General features: G+C 45.4%; 1 pseudogene; it reads right to left on the bottom strand.

The window, feature by feature from the left end:
* Positions 1–15489: 15489 nt before the first annotated feature.
* On the bottom strand, positions 15490–18057 carry LOC124974735 (immunoglobulin heavy variable 4-38-2-like; annotated as a pseudogene).
* Positions 18058–18295: the final 238 nt, after the last annotated feature.

Genomic DNA, 18295 nt, shown 5'->3' with positions numbered 1-18295 from the left:
CCCTAGTTTCTCCTCATTCAACAGAAATTCCACATTGTTCTTCAAATTTTCGATACCTTGTTGCCACCCTACAACTTTCCACAACTCTGGAGAGGATGTGGAGCTCACAGGCTTTGAGAAAGCAGTTAGTGAGGGAAAGACTGAAACCCTGTTCTGCTCTGACTCAGCAAACCTCACAGCCCTAACAAGCCTTGAGGGGACAGTGAGCGCAGAGAGAGGCCATGGCCAGTGGTGCCACCTTGTTCCACACCAGCGCGTCCATACGAGAGAGGCCCTAGGTGAGACCTGACCCAACAGACAAGTTCTGAGAGTAGTATATGTGTTAAGCCAGGACTGAAACTCAGTCCTGCACACAGCACAGAGAGTGCAGCAAGGAACAGCTGCTATCCTCCTCCTCCAAGTTTGCAGCCCTCTGCCTGGTCTCCAGGGAGAGGGGAACACATGTCCCAGGTCACACTTGGGGCATCTCCACCCAGCTGAGCCAGGAGGCAGGAGAAGCCCAGTGCTCTTGGCTAAGGATGACTGACACTTGCTCTTCCTACAGAAAGTTAGATTTTCCAAAATAAATATTTCCTTTGTTGTAGAAAATTTCTTCTAAAAATTATAACATGTACTCAGGATTGACAATAATTGATTGAGGCAAACTTTAAGGATAATTAAAGTAAAGTAGAAAACCCATCTAGGGGTGAAAGGGGAAATGGGAGACTTAAGCTTGGACAGTCCCTCCCCTGTAGGTAATGGCCACTGTTGAAGATCAAGCCTGATGTGAACTAGAGAGTCCCACAAAACTCAGCTTGCAGTGCAGGTAGAAGAACACCAGAGACAAGAAGAACCCTCGCCAGACTGGTACAGACCTGGTGATGGTGAGAGACTCTGGCAAGGTGGGTATTTCCACCCAGTTGTGTGCTGTGCCCACCTACTGCAGTGGCACTGGGTCCAGAGCCCCTGTGCATGTTTGCTGTGTCAATGAGGAGAAGAACTGAGTCCTCCACTTGTCCATATCTAACTACCCTGACCACTTGCCAAGACCACCTTGCACAGTGGGCTGAAGCATGGCCATAGTGGGGCACCCACTTCTAGGAGTGCAAGGTAAGCCTGCCTGTCCAGGTTGAATTTCTGAGTGTTCCTCCTTCTCCTCAGCCCCAGTGACCTCCTACATGGTTCTCTGGAGCATTTCTGAATGACCCAAGGTCCCTTGGTGGCAGTGGAGGAGATGTGTCCTAACTAATGAAGACAGACATCACATGCAGGATCTGATGGGGTTCCCCTACCATGTCAGAACTTCACCTCTGGTCCTATTGCCTCTTGAGATCTCAGAGAGGGGAGGAGGATTTTTCAGATGTTATGATGAAGGAGTCTCCCCTAGGGTTTATCTGATGCTGTCCTCATGGTAAGAGTGGAGTTTGGGGTGAATATCATGGTAGACTCATTCCCAACTCCTCTCATCAGGGAACATTCTAGAATGTTCTTCAAAGGGTTAACTGCCGGAGGAGGATATTGGAGGTTTTTATGTTTCCCAAAATACTTATCTACTCAATGACCACAGAAGAGACAATGCTGATTATATGAGAGAGGGCGTGTGACAGGTCTGGCCATACCAGTTCTGTTCTCTTCACAACCACTGAGTCACCCAACTCTCCTTCATTCATAATATGCAGGAAAAAGGGGGCAAGAACAGCAGGAGCTTCTTCTGTGATGGACATGATAGGGTTGAGTTAGGGGAGCCAACCTCTTAGGGGGAAATTCCAGAAGGAGACAGGGAAACACTCCCAGGCAGCACCACCTACTTCCTGGCAGTTCCTAGAAGCCAGGCCTCTGTGTCCCGTGGCTAAACCTAGTGAGATTCTGCTAAATAAGGAGGCTCCCCACACTGGCATGCTGAGTCCCCAGTGTGATCCCAGCCCCACTCTGGGCATTCAGCCCCAGCTGCCCCTCTTTGCCTCCTGCCTTCCTGCCATGTGGTGGTGCAGCCTCAGGAAACACTGGGCAGTAGCAGCACCTTGAGGTCTGCATCCTGGTCTCCAGAACCTGCTGCAGTGCAGCTCTCTCATTGCACATCATCAGCCTCTGGAGCTGCTCAGAGCTCCACAGCTTGGATCAGCTCACACTGGAGCTGGTGACAGAGGTAGTTGTAGTAAACAGCTAAGGATGCAGCTGTGGGACTGGGTAAATTGTCTGTGCCAGGTTGATCTGGGTGCTGGAATCGTCTCTCCAGCAGCAAACCTGGCAGCACCCATGTGACTGACTCTAAGCACACAGGTGCCAATGCTGCCGAGGAGAGTCCTCTTCCATCTGTATCCAGAGGAAGACCTGAGGGAACCTGGGGCTCAGTCTGAGCTTTGTCACAGGTGCAGCACCTACAGGGAGACCTTGGGGCCATGGCTAGTGGAGCCTGGAAGCAAGGCCCACTCTGGACCCACCTCTCTAGGTCTACCAACTGTAGGGCCAGCTAGCAGAGCAACAGGCAAGAGATTCCAACCTGTGCAGCACAGCCTGGGTGAGCAGAGACATGGGGTGGGACAGTCTGAGGATTGGGGACAGGACTACTGTCCAGTGTGCACACACCTGGAGGGCAAGGGGTGGCCCTTAGTGGTAATGTGGAAAATATGCTGTCCACAGAGGAGGAATTTACCTTAGGCAAAGAGAACGGCATCCTGTCTACTGACTGTGGGCATGGACCTGGAGCACATGGACCTAGCTGACCTAAGTCAGGCAGAAGAGAACATCACCACACCAGCATCATGTGGGGAAGCTACTGCGTCAGCCTCCTGGACAGAGAGAGGACCGGTGGCCCCTGGAGATGGGAATGTGCAGGGAGGTTAGGGTGGGGTGGGTGGTGAGGACCACGTGCAGAGAGGGCCTTGTCCTGGTGCCCTGCAGCTCACATGCACCTGTGGCCACAGCCAGGCTGTGCTTCACGGTGACTGCAGCCCAGCAGCTGGGGGCTCCCAATACCAAGGAGGGACAGGTGATGGACAGCTGGTGTGCACAGCCTGGTTCATCATGGCCCTTCACCCATGTTTCAGGGTGCTGCCCTCTGCCTCACAAGGACTGAGATTCAGTGTGACTATGAAGATACAGCTGGAATCACCAGCTGTGTGTCTGATGGAGAGAGAGGCTGACATTCTTAGTGATGTTGATGATCACACACCATCTCCTGTGAAAGACAATACACAGCACATCTTTGTTTACTTGGTTCCTTCAAATACATTCAACTCTCCAATCCTTAATCTAACCTACTTAACTATGTGCAGATACTGTCCTCAGAAAAGCACATTAAACAATCCCATACAGACTCCCTGACAATGAGGGCCACTGTGTTCAGGGAACATCATCCCAGCATCCACCAGGGATCAGGAAGGGGCAGAGTGAGGCCCCCAGAGCACGTCCTGAGGTTTCATTGAGGCAAAGGGGACAGAAAGCTAACCACTGGGGAAAGGGAGCCCCTGGGAAAATGTTTTTTGAAATCTGATGCAGCATCCATTTTGTTCAATTAAATGCACACAAAATTTTGTAGAAGGTACTCTTAACAGGCTCATAAACTTAAGACTTCCAAGATGTTCAGCAGAGGAAATCAATGTATATTTACTTTTTATGAAGAAAAACAGAATATAAGTTGAGAAGGTGATGATAAGTGATAAGGTGCTTTGCGTCTGTCCATCCACCTCTGAACATGAGGATGAGGCAGAGGAGGCAGGAACTGAACCACTGGGGAAAGTGAGCCCCTGGGACAATTCTGTCTTTGTTCAGGTGCAATATCCATCTTGTTCACTAAAATACCACAAGCTGTCTATGTTTGATTGCTATTCATGTATTTCTCTCGTCATCAGAGGCCTACAACAAAGATAAAGCATTTTTTTTCCATTTAATATGAAAAAAAATAGAAAATGAATTGAAGAGATGATACCACATAGAAAAATTTCAGGAAGACAAGAGAGGCAGGAAGCAACTTCTTTACTATAAAGTTATGTTTATGCGACTGTCAATGTGTCAAAGTGAACAACACAAACTTACATAGCTATAAGCCACAATTAGAGAATTAAAATGATAAAAATATGAAACTGCACTCTCACTTGGTAACATGGAAGTTTACATGGACTCAGTGCTGCAGCTCTCAACACAGATTGTGAAAACACATGGAGAGATTTAATAGTATGGTATGAACCAGGACCAGCTTAGGACACTCTGGGGTATACAGATTGCTGAAGCCCATCCTCACCCAGACTGGAACTGGACTCTCAGGACAGTTGGGCACTGATGTGAGCAGGAACAGAGCCCAGGGCGTCCCTTTCTGTGACCCTGCAGTCCAGCCACAGGGCTGGAAAGTGAGTCAGGCTGAAGCTGCCTCTGCCCAGCAGCCAGGGGTCCTGTGCTTCTCAGACTCAGTGTCACCTTGCAGCAACATGGGGATCAGAGTGGACCTGTGCAGAGTGTTGTCAGGGTCCTGAGGCCAGGGGCACAGCCAACCTGTGGTTCCCACAGTCCTTGCAGTGCTGACCACCCTCCCTCCTGGGACTTTACACAGGGAGCCCTTTCTCTCCAAGACCTTGCTCAGGTCACCCCTGTCCACAGGCCCTGTACAGCTGCAAGAGGAGTGGTTGTCTCCACCTTTGGGACTAATGACATGTTAACTAGCTCAGCCTGACTCCTTACTCCCTGGCAGGTGAGCAAGATCAAGTCCTCAAAGGGGGTTTCAAAGGTTCATGAAGATAAATTGCACCACCATCAGGGATTTGATAACAACAGTTCTGTGAACTTGATCACCTCGTGCTTTGCATATAGTCCTATGGGACTCCCACCTGCGTGGAACCCCCCGTGTCTTGCTGACCTTTAAGCTGATTGGTTCCCGCCTAGCCCCCCACCCTACATAAAAGTTGTGTGATTTCCTCAATAAAACCGTTCCTGCTGTGACTGGACTCCCTGATGCGTCTGAGGAGTCTTCGGGGGCTGGGTGCGGGTGGTCAGTCGGCCCTACCTATCCCAGTCTGACCTTGTTGGGGGTGTCCCCTTGCCTTGCCGCTGGTCGAGAAGAGCAAGGAGGCTTAAGTCCCCGACATCTGGCGCCCAATGTTGGGCCCCTCAAGGCTGATCTGAAGCCAAAGCGAACAGGCAACTACAAAACCAAAAGTACTGGCAGATCGGGCCAAGCGAGTTCCGAGGTGAGGGCACCCCTGAAAAGATGGGGCAAACACACACCACACGGGTGACCCTACACTCTCAGGTCTTAGACTCATGCTGAAGAGTAGGGGCCTTGAGTGGTCTAATACACAGGCAGAAAAAGCCTGGGACACCTTTACTAGGGTGGCCCCTTGGTTTCCTCCCGCTATTCTTTTTGACTGGTCCACATGGGATCGTGTAGAACAACTTGTTAGGAAGAGGGAAATCAGTTAAGGGGAGGGTCCCCCATTGGGAGTCTGCCCTACATTATCCACCCTTAAGGCCTGCTTCTCCTCAGGACCTCCCAAAGGGGGCTCCAAGTTTCCCCCCAAAAGAGCCACTGCCTCCGGATGGTGGGAAATCTTTCCAGCAGTCATTTTATGATTCTGGGCGAGAACTCACTGACTCTATCCTCCCCTCTCCCTGTATGTCCTTCCTGGTAAATGTTAAAATGTTAGTTTGGGAAGGAATGACTACCGGTCACAAATTGGCCTGTGCAGGCATGAAAGATTGCTCCATGGGAAGGTGGATTGTGGCTAACAAAGATATTGGCACACGGCTTCCATGAGCGAGTGGGCAGATGGAAAGGGATTCCTTATCTTCAAGTCCCTTCTTTCTTTCGCTTCTATGCTCTTCCTGCAGGCTCACTTGCCTCCTTCTTCTCCTCCTCTTAATCCCTCCTCCTCTTCCAACTTCCACTCAGCTGTTTCTGCTTCCATTCCCTGGCCCAGCTCACCTAGTCCTCCTGCCAGGAGGTCCCACATACGCCAGTGGAGGGAGTAACCAGCCCAACCATCAGTGGCATGTCCTAGTAAGGAGTATGATATAGTAGCCCCAGTCCCCACAAGTATTGGGAGATAATTGTTTCACAATTTTATGCATCCAAACCTGAATTGATTACTAACCAGGAAAAAGGGTTAAAATGCCCTAGGCATCAAGTTTCTGCTAGAACATTTTAGCTCTTTTCAGATCCAGATCTCAGTCAAGGCTTACATTGAAATGTAAATAGAGAAAGTCTGAAGTCTCAGTAGGAGACCAGTCTCAAATTCAAAAATAAATAAATAAATAAATAAAGGGTAAAAAGAGTCTTACCTAAACTCCAGCAAAAGTAAATTTTATGGTGCTTTACTAAAGTAATTAAAGGCCATATCATTTTTCAAGGACTCTTGTTTTTTTTGAATTCTACATTTTTTTTTGAGCTCATGGCTTTTTAATCAGTTCTATTTTTTTATTCCACCAGATTTTTTGAACATCTGTTACATTGCAATGGAAATTCACCTATAAAGTTAGAAGTTAATAAAATTTCTAATATCAATTGTTTCTAGGTCTTTTCCTCAACAGGAAAGAAACGCCAAATACTGTTCAGGACACTGGTCTTATATCTTGTTTTTTACAGAATAAGTGAATTGGAGTTAACGTGTATGGGATTACTCAAATGTGTTTGTAGAGACATCTGATTAATTTACAAAGTTAGGATGCTGATTGTTAAATAACATGGAGTCCTCTTGTCTCCTTAAATTCCATGGGGTATCATATTTAAACATTATTGGTGTTTTCATAGGTTGGTAAATAAATGGGTTTAAATTTGTTTTGTGTCATCACTAAACTAAAAACAAGGTTACTAAGAGTTTTGTCCTAACAGGTACTGTTAGGGCCCCATTCTGACTAATCCTCGGAGAGTCAAAGTGAACACACGGTAATGCAAATCACACAAGGAGGTTTTATTAAAGCAACCTCCAGCCTGGACCACAACCAGCCCCTCAGACTGATACAATGGTGGGGGGAGCGGCCCCGAGTGGCAAGAAAGGGCTCTATTTAAGAGCTTTTTCAGCATTCATACACAAGGACCTGTACATTATTGGTTAACTTTCGGACAGCTAAATATTTGTCCTCTTTTGGTTGGGTCCCTCCACTTTATTTGAATCTTATTGGGTCCTGCCAAAACTGAATGGTCCTGGAGGGAGCAGGGAGGAGGGAAGGAGTGAAGTATGAGGGAGAGGGGTCAGGGCTGGGTCCCCCGTACTTGATAGGTGGGGTCTCTGGACAGCTGCACCTTCCTCAGATAGATCTCTCTGAGCAGCCATGATAAGCCCGGGACCCAGCACATCCCATTTGTATTGGCCCTGGAAGGAGCCGCTGTGGCTGCTGGATCCTCGGTGCTTGCACGCCCTTTCCTGGGGGCCCAGTTCATGAAATAGCTTGTTTATACAAGAGGGCTGCACGGATGGCACCCCATTCTCAACAGCACAGTTCTATATACGAAGGGTTCCCAAAGTTTCAACTGTGTTTCAATTAGAGTACTATAAATAACAAAATATTTAATCTTATTAAAATGGAGTGATTTATATAAATTAAGAAATTTCTTAACAGTTTTTTCAGAATGTGAACAAAAAGGTCAACACATAGGAAAGAAGAAAGAGAAGGTTCTACATATGGAAATATATTTGGTGAAGAACAAAATGTTTCTGGGTGAGAAAGTGCTTGTGTGATGAAATACATGAGGGTCTAAGTAAGTGCTAAGAACGTCTGAAGGGCAAGTTTCAAAACTTTGCATGGGTCCAAGATGGCGGACTAGAGGGCGGCTGCATTTCACGCTGCTCCAGGACGCAAGATTCAAAAGAGGAGATAGTGAGAGACTTGGGACCAACTCAAAGCTGCCGGGTGAGTCTCTCCTGTTGGGGAGGCGTCCCGGATGGGGCGGTAGCCCCGGAACGCAGGGAATTTGTGAAGTGGAGTTGCTCGGCGAGACGCCCCTGCCCCCGCTGGAGCGGTAAACATGGACAACTGGGATCATCGTAGAGGAGGCGGCTCAGCATAGCGCTTGGACTCGAGCAGCCGCTGGGGCTCCGGGCGGCTGCCTGGGGAGGAGCAGAGTGGCGAGCTGTTTGGACCCAGAACAACTGCTTCTGAACACCGGGGGGTTGCCCGGAGGAAGAGGAGGAGCGCGGCGGGACGCTTGGTCTAGGAGTGACTGCATCAGAGCCATGGGCGGTTGCCAGAGGAGGAGCTGCGTGGTGAGCTGTTTGAACTCAGAGTGGACGCTCCTGAGTGCCAGGAGGTTGCCCGGAGGAGGAGGAGGAGCGCGGCGTGTTGCTTGACCTGGGAGTGACTGCATCAGAGCCGCGGGCAGTTGCCGGAGGAGGAGCTGCATGACGAGCTGTTTGAACTTGAAGCAGCTGCTCCAGAACACTGGTGGCCTGCCTGGAGGAGGAGAGCGGTGGGACGCTTAGTCTGGGAGTGACTGCATCAGAACCACAGGCAGGTTGCCAGAGGAGGAGGCGAGTGGTGAGTTGATTGGACTAAAAGCGACCGCTCCTGAACACCAGTGGCCTGCCTGGAGGAGGAGCGTGGTGAGTCGCCTGGTCTCGGAGCCACCGCTCCTGAACACCCGGGGGGCTACCCCAAGGAGGAGGAGGAGGAACAGGGCGGGTCACTTGGACTTGGAGTGACTGCCTAGGGCTACGGGTGGTTGGCAGGGAGGAGGAGACCTGAAGTGAGTTGTTTGGACTCCTAGTGACTGCAGTCGGAAACCGGGCGGCTGTCCAGAGGAGGAGGTGTGTGGCGGGTCTCTGGGTCTCGGAGCTATTGTACGGGGCTCCAGGTGGTGGCTCAGGGGAGGGGCTGCATAGCCAGGCGATTGGTGCAGAGCAGGGTCCCAGGAGCTAGGTGGCTTCTTGCTGGAAGAGCCGCACAGAGACACACCTAGGGGCGGAGCGAAGTTTCCAGGGCGGCAGGGCAGATTCTCTGGGAGAGGCAGCCTAAGGAGACTCGCCTGCGAAGGGTGAGGCTCCCAGGCCCAGGACGTAGGTCCGGGCCCCTGGGATCGTTGCAGAGGAAGACAGCCCAGCCCAGGTGGTAGTTGTAGATTGAGGGGAACCTCTAGGAGGGCAACTGACCAGCGAGACGTCCCCACCGAGTGACTCTTCCCGGCCGGGGGAGGTTTTCCCACAGGGACGGTAAAGCCAGAGACATAGGCACAAACAGGCCTTGCCTCAGCCCACAGTCTAGTTCCCCATTGGATGACCATTGGTCAACAAGTGGAGGCACCTCTGCCCACTAGCAGGGAATATACGCCACCTGAGGGTTACCACACCTAGAGAGGCAGCTTCTTCGTGGAGCTCTGCATTATCAACCTCCTCCAAGACTTCAGGCTACTGAAGGATAAGAGGGGATATACTAGCAATCTTCAGGGACATTATAAGTTGATAGAGGAAATCTGCAACATCTTAATGACCCACTGATCCCTGAACAATATGAGAAAACAAGGGAAGAAAATGCCCCAAACAAATCTAGATGTTACATCAATAAAATCCAACGACAGCATGGCAGAAGAAATGACAGAAAGGGAGTTCAGAATGTACATAATTAAAATGATTAGGGAAGCAAACGATGAGATGAAAGAGCAAATGCAGGCATTGAACGATCGCACCAATCGACAGTTAACAGAGCAAATTCAGGAAGCAAAAGATCATTTCAATAAAGAGTTAGAGATATTGAAAAAAAACCAAACAGAAATCCTTGAAATGAAGGAAACAATAAACCAAATTAAGAACTCCATAGAAAGCATAACCAATAGGATAGAACAGCTGGAAGACAGAACTTCAGATATTGAAGACAAAATATTTAACCTCGAAAACAAAGTTGAACAAACAGAGAAGATGGTGAGAAATCATGAACAGAATCTCCAAGAACTATGGGATATCATGAAAAGGCCAAATTTGAGAATTATTGGGATTGAAGAAGGCTTAGAGAAACAAACCAAAGGAATGAACAATCTATTTGAAGAAATAATATCAGAAAATTTCCCAAATCTGAAGAATGAAATGGAAGATCAAGTCCAAGAGGCTTATAGGACTCCAAATACACAAAATTACAACAGACCCACACCAAGGCACATTATAATGAAAATACCTAACATACAAAATAAAGACAGAATTTTAAAGGCTGTGAGAGAAAAGAACCAAATTACATTCAGGGGGAAGCCAATACGGATATCAGCAGATTTTTCAATCCAGACCCTAAAGGCTAGAAGGGCCTGGAACAACATTTTTCAAGCTCTGAAAGAAAATGGATGCCAACCAAGAATCTTATACCCAGCAAAACTTACCTTCAAATTTGACGATGAAATAAGATCATTCCATGATAAACAAAAGCTAAAAGAATTTACAAAAAGAAAGCCAGCATTACAGAACATTCTCAGCAAAATATTTCATGAGGAAGAGATAAAAAACAAAGAAGCAAATCAGCAAAGGGAGGAATTATCCTAAAGGAACTGTCAAATAAAGGAGGAACCAAGATGTGTCAAAAATTTTAAATATGAACCAAATGACTGGGAATACAAATCATATCTCAATAATAACCCTGAATGTTAATGGCCTGAATTCATCAATCAAAAGACATAGACTGGCAGATTGGATTAAAAAGAAAGATCCAACAATATGTTGCCTGCAAGAGACTCACCTCATAGAAAGAGATACCCATAGACTAAAGGTGAAAGGATGGGGAAAAACATACCATGCACATGGGCTCAGCAAAAAGGCTGGAGTATCCATCCTCATTTCAGATAATGTGGACTTCAAGCCAATGTTAGTTAGAAGGGATAAAGAAGGACATTTCATACTGCTTAAGGGAAGCATAAATCAGCAAGATATAACAATCATAAACATCTATGCCCCAAACAGTGGCTCATCCATGTATGTGAAACAAATCCTTCTCAATTTTAGAAACCAAATAGACCATAACACAATAATACTAGGTGATTTTAACACGCCTCTTTCACCACTGGACAGATCTTCCAAACAAAAATTGAACAAAGAAACCATAGATCTCAATAACACAATCAATAATTTAGACTTAACAGACATTTATAGAATATACCATCCAACCAAGAGCGAATACACTTTCTTCTCAGCAGCACATGGATCCTTCTCTAAAATAGACCATATATTATGCCACAAAGCTAATGTCAGCAAATACAAGAAGATAGAGACACTACCTTGTATTCTATCAGATCATAATGGATTGAAGTTACAAATTAATGAAAGAGTAAAAAACAGAAACTACTCCAACACCTGGAGATTAAACAATATGCTACTATATGATGAATGGATAACAGAAGATATTAGGAAGGAAATTAAAAAATTCTTAGAGGTAAAAGAGAACAAAGAAACATCATATCAAAATCTCTGGGACACTATGAAAGCGGTACTTAGAGGAAGATTTATTTCATGGAGCGCATTTAATAAAAGAAGTAAAACTCAAAAAATAAATGACCTAACACTACAGCTCAAAGCCCTAGAAAAAGAAGAACAGACCAACACCAAAAGTAGTAGAAGACAGGAAATAGTTAAACTGAGAGCTGAAATCAACGAAATTGAAACGAAAGAAACAATACAAAAAATTGACAAAATAAATAGTTGGTTCTTCGAAAAAATAAACAAAATTGATAAACCTTTAGCCACACTAACAAAGAGAAGACGAGAGAAAACCCAAATCACTAAAATTCGGAATGAACAAGGAAATATCACAACAGACACGACTGAAATACAAAACATAATTAGAAGCTATTTTGAAAATCTATACTCCAACAAAATAGAAAATTTCGAAGACATCAACAGGTTTCTAGAGACATATGAATTGCCTAAACTGAACGAGGAGGACATACACAATTTAAATAGACCAATTTCAAGTAATGAAATAGAAGAAGTCATCAAAAGCCTTCCAACAAAGAAAAGTCCAGGACCAGATGGGTTCTCAGCCGAGTTCTACAAAACTTTTAAAGAAGAACTCATTCCAATACTTCTCAAAGTATTCCAGAAAATAGAAGAGGAGGGAACTCTCCCAAACTCATTCTATGAAGCCAATATTACCCTGATTCCTAAACCAGACAGAGACACATCGAGGAAAGAAAATTTCAGACCAATATCCTTAATGAACATCGACGCAAAAATTCTAAACAAAATTTTAGCAAATCGCATACAAAAACATATTAAAAAGATAGTGCACCATGATCAAGTGGGTTTCATCCCAGGGATGCAAGGTTGGTTCAACATCAGGAAATCAATAAATGTCATTCACCATATCAATAGACTTAAAGTCAAGAATCACATGATTATTTCGATAGATGCAGAAAAAGCATTTGATAAAATACAGCACCCCTTCATGCTCAAAACACTAGAAAAAATAGGGATAGTGGGAACATTCCTTAACATTGTAAAGGCCATCTACGCTAAACCCATGGCTAATATCATTCTAAATGGTGAAAAACTGAAAGCATTCCCTCTAAAAACTGGAACAAGGCAGGGATGCCCTCTTTCACCATTTCTATTCAATATCGTCCTTGAAACTCTAGCCAGAGCAATTAGACAGACCAAAGAAATTAAAGGGATACGAATAGGAAAAGAAGAACTCAAACTATCCCTATTTGCTGATGATATGATGGTATACTTAGAGGAACCAGGAAATTCCACCAGAAAACTTTTAGATCTCATAAGTGAATTCAGTAAAGTAGCGGGATATAAGATCAATGCACATAAATCTAAGGCATTTTTATATATAAGCGATGAATCTTCAGAAAGAGAAATTAGGAAAACTACCCCATTCACAATAGCTTCGAAAAAAATAAAGTATTTGGGAATCAATCTCACAAAAGAGGTGAAAGACCTCTACAATGAGAACTACAGAACACTAAAGAAAGAAATTCAAGAAAACCTTAGAAGATGGAAAGATCTCCCATGTTCTTGGATAGGAAGAATTAATATTGTCAAAATGGCCATACTACCAAAAGTGCTATACAGATTCAATGCAATTCCAATTAAAATCCCAATGATGTACCTTACAGAAATAGAGCAAGCAATTATGAAATTCATCTGGAAGAATAAAAAACCCAGAATAGCTAAAGCAATCCTTGGCAGAAAGAGTGAAGCAGGGGGTATCGCAATACCAGATCTTCAACTCTACTACAAAGCAATAGTAACAAAAACGGCATGGTATTGGTACCAAAATAGAAAGGTGGATCAATGGTACAGAATAGAGGACACGGACACAAACCCAAATAAATACAATTTTCTCATACTAGACAAAGGGGCCAAAAATATGCAATGGAGAAAAGATAGCCTCTTCAACAAATGGTGCTGGGAGAATTGGAAATCCATATGCAACAGAATGAAACTAAACCCATATCTCTCACCATGCACGAAACTAAACTCAAAATGGATTAAGGATCTCGAATCAGACCAGAGACCTTGCATCTTATAGAAGAAAAAGTAGGTCCAGAGCTTCAACATGTCGGCTTAGGACCAGACTTCCTCAACAGGACTCCCATAGCACAAGAAATAAAAGCAAGAATTAATAACTGGGATAGATTCAAACTAAAAAGCTTTCTCTCAGCAAAGGAAACTATCAGCAATGCAAAGAAAGAGCCTACAGAGTGGGAGAAAATCTTTGCCAATCATACTTCAGATAGAGCGCTAATCTCCAGAATCTATAAAGAACTCAAAAAACTCTACACCAAGAATGTAAATAATCCAACTGACAAATGGGCTAAGGAAATGAATAGACACTTCACAGAAGAAGATATACAAGCAATCAACAAACATATGGAAAAATGTTCAACATCTCTAGTAATAAGAGAAATGCAAATCAAAACCACCCTAAGATTCCATCTCACCCCAATTAGAATGGCAATTATCAAGAATACAAGCAACAACAGGTGTTGGCGAGGATGTGGGGAGAAAGGTACACTCTTACATTGCTGGTGGGGCTGCAAATTAGTGCAGCCACTCTGGAAAGCAGTGTGGAGATTCCTTAGAAAACTTGGAATGGAAACACCATTTGACCCAGCTATCCCACTCCTTGGCCTATACCCAAAGGACTTAAAATCAGCATATTACAGAGATACAGCCACATCAATGTTCATAGCTGCTCAGTTCACAATAGCCAGATTGTGGAACCAACCTAGATGTCCTTCAATTGATGAATGGATAAAGAAAATGTGGTATATATATACAATGGAATATTACTCAGCCATAAAGAATGATAAAATTATGGCATTTGCAGGCAAATGGATGAAACTGGAGAATATCATGCTAAGTGAGATAAGCCAATCTCAAAAAACCAAAGGAAGAATGATATCGCTAATAAGTGGATGATGACACATAATGGGGGGTGGGAAGGGTTAGTGTTGGGGTTGGAGTTGGGTTTAGGGAGGGGGGCAGGAATGGAGGAAGGAAGGACTGTATAGATGGAGGGGAAGGGTGGGAGGGGAGGGGGGAAGGGAAAAAATGGCAGAATGAATCAAACAACATTACCCTATGTAAATTTATGATTACACAAATGGTATGCCTTTACACCATGTACAGACAGAGAAAAAACATGTATCCCATTTGTTTACAATAAAAAAAAGCAAAAAAAAATAAAATAAAAACTTTGCATGTAACTAAGTTGGTTGTATGTATGTGACACAGTTGGAGCTATTTAAGGTTTTCCTAAGGTGAAATCCTAATGTTCTGATATAAACCAAAGTTTAATCTATGTGGTAAGATGAGAAGGATTTCTTAGAAATGCTGATTTGCTCTTGGCTTTGTGTCTGTTATGTTTTATTCTTCAGAACAATTAGTGTTAAAAATTGGGGTTTATACAATTATGGTTAAACAACTGTTAGAGTATTGTACTGCATTACAGAGTCTAAATTTTTTCTTTAAAAACTAAATTTGGTAATATAAAATGTCAAGGTAATTGTGAAATGGTCACTATTTGTGTATTAAATGTGTTCATATTTTCCAGATATACAAGTTTTAAAGCAGGGAAATTATCAAGCTGCTATTTTCCAAACTATACTTCTCTGTAATGGTAATTAAAAAGTGTAAATTTTATTGGGGATTTATTTCTACCATTTAATGTTCTATTATAGGACCTGTTATCAATAGGATATATGTAAAATGTGTTACTTTTTACACCAAGATAAAAATTTAAATGTAAATGCAATTCTAAAAGTTAGAGCCTGATTTGTTTAAAGGTTAATATTGTGAAACATGAAAACATTTTGCCACATTTGCCACACAAAAGGAAAGTTAAAAACTCTCTCAGCCTTCCTTTGATTCATGTTTTAGATGTAATGTTAAATTGTGTTAACTAATGTTCATATAGACTCACAAGTCAATATATGTAAATGTCTTAAAATGACATTTAAGAAAGAGTGTAATGCACAGTAGCAAAAACGGGACAGCAGTGATTGAGATTAGGGTCTCTGACCTCATGACTCTGAACAGTGGCCTTCCTTGAGAGCTGCACAGAGCTCCTAACATTGCGCTTTGCAGCTCTACCATCTTAGATCTACAGGTTCCACTTGATTCCTTGGTCACTGTCATCCTGCAATGGCGAAGGAAGAAGGGTTTTTCTTGTTCCTTGGTGAAGAGTGTTGTTTCTACGCCAACCACTCTGGAATTTTACAAGATAAAACCAAAAATCTACAAGAAGATCTGGGACATTGTAGGAGGGAGCTCCACTCTGATTTCCTCTGGGCTGGGTTACACGGGTGGCTCCTCTACCTCCTCCCGCTTATGGGATGGCTAATTACCATTATCCTTGTGTTCACCTTTGGGCCTTGAATAATCAATAAGCTTATCCATTTCCTGAACAGCCAGGCTAAGTCTGTGCTCAAGCCAGTCTAAGTCTGTGCTCATGGTGGTCCCACAGCATTATACCGCCCTTCATAATGATGATTGGGAGCCCTGTAGGATCACGGATCACTCCTCTCAGGACACTGGGGTCTAAGTGTCTCTCCCTTGAGCCCTGCTCCTCCTGAGGGGCCTGCCTGAAGTGCTAAGGTGGTAGTCAATGATGGGTAAGATAATCAGAGGAGGACAACCTAAGACAGGCACACCTTCGAGTAAGGTGGACGCCCAAACTGCTAGGGTGATGTTCCATGATGGGTAAGACCCTCCCAGGGGCAACCAAAGACAGACACACCCTTAATATAAAACAAAAAAGGGGGATGAGTTGGGACTAATGACAGGGTAACTAACTGAGGCTGACTCCATAGTACCTGGCGAGTGAGCATGATCAAGGCCTCAAAGGCGGTTTCAAAGGTTAATGACGATAAATTGCACCACCATCAGGGATTGGTTAACAACAGTTCCGTGAACCTGATCAGCTCATGCTTGCCATATAGTCCTATGGGACTCTCACATGCGTGAAGCACCCATGTCTTGCTGACCTTTAAGCTGATTGGTTCCCGCCTAGCCCCCACCCTATCATAAAAGCTGTGTGATTTCCTCAATAATCGCCTTCCTGCTGTGACTGGTCTCCCTGATGCATCTGATTGTCCTCCTCCTGGGGGCTGGGTGTGGGCGGTCAGTTGGCCCTACTATCCCGGTCTGACCTTCTTGGGGAGTGTCCCCTTCCCTTGTCGCTGGTCAAGAACAGCAAAGGGGCTTAAGACCCCGACATTCACCCTTTGGAGTCCTAGGTGTGGGATGTGGATGTCCAGAGCCTCATCATGAGGAGTGGATGCTCACACACACCAAAGCTCACTCTGAGCATACACATGTCTGTTTATCTGACCAGGTTTAGGGCTTGTGGTCAGCATTTCTTAGCTCAGGCTTTGGACATTTGAATCATTTAATTCCACTCTGAGGGTGTTGTGCTGTGATGGAATGAGGTTTGGCAGCCGCAGTGGTTTCTAACTACAACCATCTTAGGTTTGTCCCATCTTAACATGGGGAGCACACACTGCCTGCAGACCTTGTCAAAGGTCCCAGGAGTGGAAGTCTCTGCACGTGTAGGATCCAGGCAGACGTGTGTACTGTGGCCTGACAATGTCTGGACAGACCCTGGGTGGACTGGGAATGGGAAGGAGTCATGGGAAAGGGACAGGGACCCCCTGAGCATGGAGGGTAAGACCTGGCATCAGAAGTTCATAAAGTTCCCCTGAGCATGGTGAGCTCACCTGGAGCCCAGGTACGCAGGAGGCTGAGGCAGGAGGACAGCTTTCCAAGACCAGCCTGGGAATCTGGGGAGAAGCTGTGTCAAAATGAGATGCAATCAGGGCTGGGATGGGGCTCAGTGGAGGAGCACCTGGACTCAATCTCACTGCTGAAAACAAATGTTGGTAAAGTCCACTTTAAAGGCACTGCTCAGGAAATGTCATTGAAAAACACAAACAAAAAAAGCTTCACAAATGAAATTGTATTCTCTGTGCTGACAGAATTGTAGATGAGCTTGAACTAAACAAGAAAAACATTTCTGAGGGTTTGAGAGGAGAGAACTCAAATATCTCCAAGGAAGGTGGTGTCAGGAGAGCTGCTGGCTGGGGAGGAACCTCAGGAACCAGGTGAACTGCTCTCTCCTCCGTCTGTACCTGCTCCTGGGTGACCCTGAGTTCCCTGTGTGCTGAGCACACCCTGCTGGCCCTGGGCTCCCTGCATGGAGGTTTGTGTCTGGGCTCACACTGAGGTCCCCTCACTGTGTCTCTGGCACAGAAATAGATGGCCGTGTCCTGGGTGGTCAGGGAGCTCAGTTGCAGGGAGAACTGGTTCTTCGACGTGTCTCTGGAGATGCACGCTCGACTCTTGAGGGATGGGCTGTAGTGTTACCATCATAACATACGTACCCTATCCACTCCAGCCCCTTCCCTGGGGGCTGACAGATCCAGCTCCAGCAGTAACCACTAGAGATGGAGTAACCAGACACAGTACAGGTGAGGGACAGGTTCTGCAAGGGCTTCACCAGGCCAGGTCCTGACTCCTGCAGCTGCACCTGGCAAAGGACATCTGGGGACAAAGATAGGCAGACCCTGTCAGTCACCTCAGTCACAACCTCCCCATGTACCCAGCTTTGACACTGGGGACACTCACCATGGGGCGCTGTGACCAGGCACAGGAAAAGACTCAGCAGTCTCATCTTCTGGACCACACTGGCCTTCCCAGAGAGCTCAGCCCTGTGTGAGCAGAGAGCTGTGAGCTCCCACAGCCCAGAGGGCATTTGAACCCAGAGCAGGAGGAGGAATTTGCATGTGGGTGAGGCTCTTCTTATATCTGGAGAGGATGAGACCAGGATGCCCAGGCCCTTAGTGCTCCTGAGATGTGTCCCTCCCTTGATCCCATGTGGAGCTTTACCTGTGACAGGAGAGCAGTTGGTT

The sequence above is a fragment of the Sciurus carolinensis genome, unplaced genomic scaffold (assembly GCF_902686445.1).
Source record: "Sciurus carolinensis unplaced genomic scaffold, mSciCar1.2, whole genome shotgun sequence".
Classification (NCBI taxonomy): domain Eukaryota; kingdom Metazoa; phylum Chordata; class Mammalia; order Rodentia; family Sciuridae; genus Sciurus; species Sciurus carolinensis.
The sequence above is the reverse complement of the archived record's forward strand: the minus strand, read 5'-3'. Positions and strand labels throughout refer to the sequence as shown.